Below are 6,895 nucleotides of genomic sequence, written 5' to 3' on the forward strand. Positions count from 1 at the left end.
ACAACAATCATAGATAAGTTTTGCTAATCTCTATTTTCTTTTATTTTCAATAGAATTTGTTTAAATACTCATATTTTTATGTGGTTTATTATTGTGATTAGGTCCAATTTTTACAACAATATTATATATATATATATATATATATATAGAGAGAGAGAGAGAGGGGGGGAGAGATCAAATTACACCGGTGTAACATTTGAGTAATGTACACCGCTCAATAACGCTTTAACGAATACAAATTTTACAAAATTCATCGTTGGATTGAAAGTTTATATCGTATAGATCATCCATGTTGAATTGTATAAAAATCTAAAATCGTTTGATATGTTTTTGAGATAGATCAAGATTAAAGGTATTCAATAAAAACGCATAAACCATTAATCTTCATCGGTCTCAATAAAATATCAAACGATTTTAGATTTTTGTAAAATTTAACATGAATGATCTATACGATATAAGCTTTCAATCAAACGGTGAATTTTGTAAAATTTATATTCGTTAAAGTGTTATTGAGCGGTGTAACATTACTCAAATGTTACACCGGTGTAATTTGATCTCTCCTATATATATATATATATATATATATATATATATATATATATATATATATATATATATATATATATATATTTGTGTGTGTATAATAATGAATTTTAATAAGACTATAAATTGTCCTTGATGCTTACAACAAGAATTAGATTTAACTGATAGCTATGTATATTAGGTATGCTTAATTTAAATTTTCATTTGTCAAAATAAAAAGGTTTGCTTAATTTAATTTCTTGCATTGCACTTTTTTCTTCACCTTGATTTTATCTCATTGGAGTTTATTACTAATATATTAAAATCAATTATCACCAAAGTTACTAATTTATCGTTATTACTTTTAATCACGTTGCAAGTTTTATATCCTTCGTTGTAATTTCACAATTTTGAAATATTTGATTCTAAATAAATGTTCTACCATATAATAATATCAAACTTAAATATCGAATAAAAGTCAATAACGTGCATTAGCACGGGTGTTAAAACTAAATTTTAGTGAAGATTTTGAAAAGACCATTGATGCAGACGCACATCTTTGTTTGCTTGAAGGTTTAACCTCGCAAACATTATTTTTTGTATTTTTATTTTAATATATTTATTTGGATATGTTGCAAATGATGAGTTGGATGTTTTTTTTTTCTTGATAATCTGATGAGTTGGATGTTAAAAATTACTATGTGATACTTTTTTAATTCAATATCTTTTTAAAAACATTTAGTGTGTTAAAGGGGTAACTACAACATATTAATTAGAGATATTTATGAATGACAAATATATATAAAAATAAAAACACAAGTCACAATTTACAAGGAGAGATCAAGAGATATTTAACATTAATATTTCGTAGGAAATAGTCTTTAAAAAGAGCGGAGGCTATTAAAAAAGTTGTAAAAGACCTCCTAGAGGCAAATTTCATTTCTTAAGCCAAATATACTACATAGCTGTCAAACAATGTACTTGTTAAGAAAAAATAATGAAAAATGACGTATGTGTGTTGATTATTTCAATCTCAACAAGGTTTTCCCTACTAGCGTAGATAAACTAGTAGATAATTCACTTAGATTTAAATTCCTAGCATTTATGGAAGTTTATTCAGAATATAATCAAATACGTACCAATGGCTAAAATCGACAAAAAAAAAAATATAAGATAATTAAAAATATATATATATAATGAATTTTAATAAGGTTAAGTGACTATAGCTAGTATTGATATGCATAAATTTTTTTATTTTTTTCTTAGATGAAGTGGTAATCCACTGAAATTAAACTCACATATAATTGTGAGATCCCGAGTTCGAACCCGAATCTCGATATCTAACCTAACAATTTCAGCATTTTTTCAGTTGAGTTAATCATGAGACCCTGATGCATAGATTTAACTGATAGCTATGTATATTACTTTTGCATTGCACATTTCCCTTTACCTTGATTTTTTCTAGTAAAACTTTTAAGGAGGCAATTGATGTTCATGCACCACCACATCTTTATTTGTTTGGGTTTTGGCCTAATCCCTTAAACCTTATTTTTCTTATTTTTATTATGATGATAAAATGTTAGATGGGTTTTTTTTTCCTGACAGAGGACAGATGGGATGTTAAAAATTACTATGGGATGCTTTTGACATTTAATATCTTTTAAAAACATTGACTGAGTTAAAGGGGTAAACATAACATATTAATTAGAGATATTTAACTTTAATTCCAAATTTATAATTGCCTTCTTGCAACTTCTAAGTGCTCAAAACTATTTAATTGAAGTTAACAAAACATTAAGTTTTTACTTATAAAGTGATAAAAGAAAATCTATTTAATTTTTTTTTGAACACAAAAAAATCTATTTATTATATAAAAATGAGGAAAAATATAGCTCAAATTTTCATGTTTGTTTATACTTTCATCATAATTTCTTTACTTGTTGTAACCAATGGTATAAGTTTTGGTATGTCATTTTTCAGACCATTTTCAAAATTTAAATTTATCTTTTAGACAATATCATATAATTTTTTAATAACATTCCTTTTTCTTATCTGACAATGCAGCAATTCCCTGCAGTACAAGTAAAGATTGTCCAGAGGAAGTTCGGCGCCCTTTCTATTATATATGCATGAATAAGAAATGTGTACTCATTCGGCATAAAATAAGTAATTATTGTTTCCAAATTCTTGATTTTATTTGGTCGAATTTGTTACCATGGTGCATCACATAAGACTTCTCTAGTTGTATTTCTAATTATATTTAAATGATGGTTGGTCATTTTGGTTTTGTTGCTAGTTATGTTATAAAATTGCACTTTCTTTTCCTTCACGAGATTTTATCTCATTATTTATTTTTAGCTATGATTTTAATGAGACAATTATCCAAACTCGTTATTATATTATCGGAATTTGTCCGAGTTTGCCTAAGATATTTTATGTATTTCTTTATTTTATTTATTAATAAATTTATTAAGGCCCTGTAAATGATAATAATAAAATTAAAGGTGTCAATATAATTGGGTTGTCATGTTTGTCTTGCAATGTCTATGCACTCTATGCTTAAAAATATATGTTCAATAAATTTACAAATCTAAACCTAAGTCATATAGTCCTAGGGATAAACTCAAAAAAGTAGTGACTAGAAAAGAAAAAAAAACAGTCGCCCTAAATAAACTATGAGCAAATATAGGAATTATCGTTTTTGTAATAACCCAAGTAACAAACCAAGTAATTATCCAATATTAGTGGTAGAAATTTTCTGAGAGACCAATTGGTTTAAGAAAGGGGCATAATTGGAAAATCATGTAAAGGACTATATATACCCAATTTATACACATATTCGCCTTTTCCTTCAATTTAAGAAAACAAAACCTCACCAGCACATATTCTTCATCATTTAAAGGATCATGCATATATGTAAGTATTTATGGATTCAATGAATTTTCTAACGGGTAATGGATTAACCATTGCAGCTCCAGAGAATTCAAGGGATCATAACTTTGGAGGTTGAAGCTTGGAGACTGGTGTTGAAGAAATTGAAAGAAGCTACAATCACCGAGTGAGTTCCTACGATAGCATGCTATGAATCGATTCACAGACAGACACACTATGGTTCTGTGAATCGATTCACATTGCATTGCAAGCTGGAAAAACTGATTTTTTTTTTTTTTTAACTATCATGAATTTGATCGTGAATCTGATCATGACTTAATTACAATATGCTAATACATTGTTTTAGGGTGTAGAACTCATGGACTTGTTAGGTTAATCTTAGCATTATTTAACGAGAGAGTTGATCATAAGATTTATTTGATAATATGTTAAATCATGGTCCTTGAGCCACCAAGTAAGTTTCACAAGGAAGCTTTGCTGCTGGTTGGACTTCCACAAGGAATTTCCACATGATAATGATTGTGAGGTGTCTGAGCTCCTTGGAGGAAGCCGGGTATGCAGGCTTTCCTGAGACTACTCACCTCAAGAAAGTCCTGGACTCCTGGTAAAATGAACAAGATTATTATTTGTTAAGCCGTATTTTAATGAAATGTAATTAATTATGATTATGATATGTCGATCGACCGTAGAATGAGGATTATTAGTTTGACTAATCCCATAGGTAGATGGAACAACTAATACAAAGTGACTGCCTCACTCCTCACATTTTGATTTCAGGTAAACATGTTGAACATGATAGGGGTGAGAAGAAAGTTGATGATTTTAGCAAGAGAATGAACTTTCTTTAGGAATTTATCTATCATTAGATTTCTTGCTTGTACTCTTGTTTAATCAACTTGATGAACATATGTTTAGTCATATGCTCATGAATTCCGACTTATGTATTTCTATTTAGGATTTCTAGTACTTATGTATAAATTAATTCGAACAAATTTGTATGTATCCAGTACTAATATTTGATGTACGTATAATATTCTAGACAAATTAGTATGGATGTTATAATTTAACTACTTGTCAAGTAGTGTCTTTCCTTATTGTAATTGTGTCTGCTTTGTGATTTAAGTTATGACAAATTATCTTGATGTTTTTATTGTAATTTAGTCTCATTATATTTTTTGAAGTTAAGGAGCAAAACATTCGTCTGATGAATAATATTAAATATTTTTTAATAAATAGTTACTTTTTTAGCTTTCGATTCAATTTTTTAAATGTAGAATTTACACATGTATTATAGAAATCCTCGGTATATAAACTCAAACATCAATCCGTATATCTATCAAAACCAAATATATAGAGAAAAGGCAAATTCTTATCTACCCATTCCACAAAATTGGGTAATTTGACCCATCCTAATTGTCAAACTTAGATAAATGTGTGTATTTTATTATTGTGTCATCATTATTATTAAGAATTGCATTTCTAGCCCAAGTGCATTAATTGTGAGTTTTATCATTTCCAATTCAATTAGCTAATTAGATGTTCACCATTTCACCTTTACATCGTTTCTCCACTAACTTTAGTGCCTCACTGTTCAGCCATTGTTGCACCACTTTCACTTTCATTAAAAATTTAAGGATGATACAACCATGTTTTTCCTTTGAAAATAAACTGGTAATATTTTTGTAACAAAGAAAAAGACTAATGTAATTAAAAAAAAATGATAATTGTTTTGACGGGTTCTGAAAACAAACAAATTAAGATTTCATTCGATATTCGTTAAAAAAAAATACAAAAAATCATTTTGATACTTTTACATTGTTTTTACATGTGTTTTAATTATATTTTAATTGAAAAAAATTCAAGTGTTATTCAATTAATTTAAATTATATTTTAATTAAAAATTTACATTATCATACGGACCAAAAAAAAATAAACACTATCTTTAAATTTAATAATTCCTTATGTTAAAAATCACAATATTGAAAGTAAATTTGAAACACGAATTGACTAGAATACACAATTATGTACAAATTGTAAGTTGATCTAATACTCATATATAATTGAAGATTTAATCAAGTCAAATTGAATGTAAACATATGAGGTTTGGTTCGACAAATACATAAATAGTTAATTTAACCAATGATCTAATCAAATGAAAATGATAACACTATTTTTTGGAACGAGCTCTTTGTCTTTGATTCTACTCGACATACGTTGCCTTTTATTTATTTTGAGCATAAAATTATCATAGCATATTTCAAGTGATTTTTTTAATAACTTGTGATTATTAGTTTAAGTATTTAATCTTACTTGATTTTTAAAAAGAAAATCCAATTGTATATAAAAGTGTTAAATAACTTTTTTTCTCTGTAAATATTCCAAATTTCAGTTTTAGTTTTTAGTCAGACCATACAGTCTTACATAACTAACAATCACTTGGGATATCAAATTTCAACAATTAATCTAACGATTCGATCTCAACTATTTTGGAGAAATTGTGACTTAAGAAAACTACTCATATGAGTGGACTGCAAAGTCTCAATCTGATCACCCGGTCTCACCAAATTAGAATAATAATCACTTATAAATTTCAATTGCGACAGTCTAACGGTTCAATCTCAACTAATTTTGTTAACCACAATCGTCCTTTCGATTTAGGGAAGTGTATTGAGTATGAACATCTCATTGAATGACATATTCATCGAGAAGTAAGACATGTTATGTGAACTGAGTGTTCATATGAGAATATTCTGATAGTGAAGGTGAATTTGTCAGACCTGTCTTTGATGGTGATTGTGTGATCTCCTAGTATTTCAGGGGAAAATGTAGCTGCAATAATGTTAACACTTCAACACTCAAGTGTATATCAATAAGGTGAGAAAATGTGTTGAATTGGGGTAGAATGTGTGTACCTTATGAGTGAGTGCATGAATGCTTATATAGAGGAATATTAGGGTTTACTATGTGGTGGGGTCCCCTATGTGTAGAGGATCAAACACAAATATCCCATGGAGTGTCATTTATCCAGTGTATGCTAGCGTACATTGGAACCATGAACCCTCATTCCGTGGTCGTATATGCTTCCATAGTCGCTTGAGAACCACATGGAAGTCATATCTATTTTAGTGGGCCTTTTGGTATATTGGTGTTCTTGCTAGGGTTATTTAAGAGAATATCTAGTCCACAGATATGCAGAGCTAGGTTAGTCTAGTATTGATGTAGAACGTATTTTGGACAGGGTTTGGAGCCTCTATATATAGGCGGTCCAAACCCTAGTAGAGGGGGAGCCTACATTTTCCTTAAGATATGGGAGGAAGTTGAGCTCTCCCGGATCTCTCACCCACATGGCTATTGACCTGGTAGCCGAAAGGGATAATATCTAGTCGTTATGGGCCGGTCCAGCTATTTGGGCCGTTCTCCCAAGTGGTGGGGCGAGCCCACTAAGATCTAGGGAGCCGCCCAGTACAATTGGCCATTAGTC

General features: G+C 29.2%; 1 long non-coding RNA gene across 1 annotated transcript; it reads left to right on the top strand.

Annotated features, from left to right (window-relative positions):
• The first annotated feature begins 2,314 nt into the window (after positions 1–2,314).
• LOC123890499 lies at positions 2,315–4,556 on the top strand. The gene is made up of 4 exons (XR_006802844.1): positions 2,315–2,486; positions 2,587–2,688; positions 3,495–3,580; positions 4,192–4,556. It is a non-coding gene; the product is annotated as an uncharacterized LOC123890499 (long non-coding RNA).
• Positions 4,557–6,895: the final 2,339 nt, after the last annotated feature.

Source organism: Trifolium pratense, linkage group LG6 (assembly GCF_020283565.1).
Source record: "Trifolium pratense cultivar HEN17-A07 linkage group LG6, ARS_RC_1.1, whole genome shotgun sequence".
NCBI lineage: Eukaryota > Viridiplantae > Streptophyta > Magnoliopsida > Fabales > Fabaceae > Trifolium > Trifolium pratense.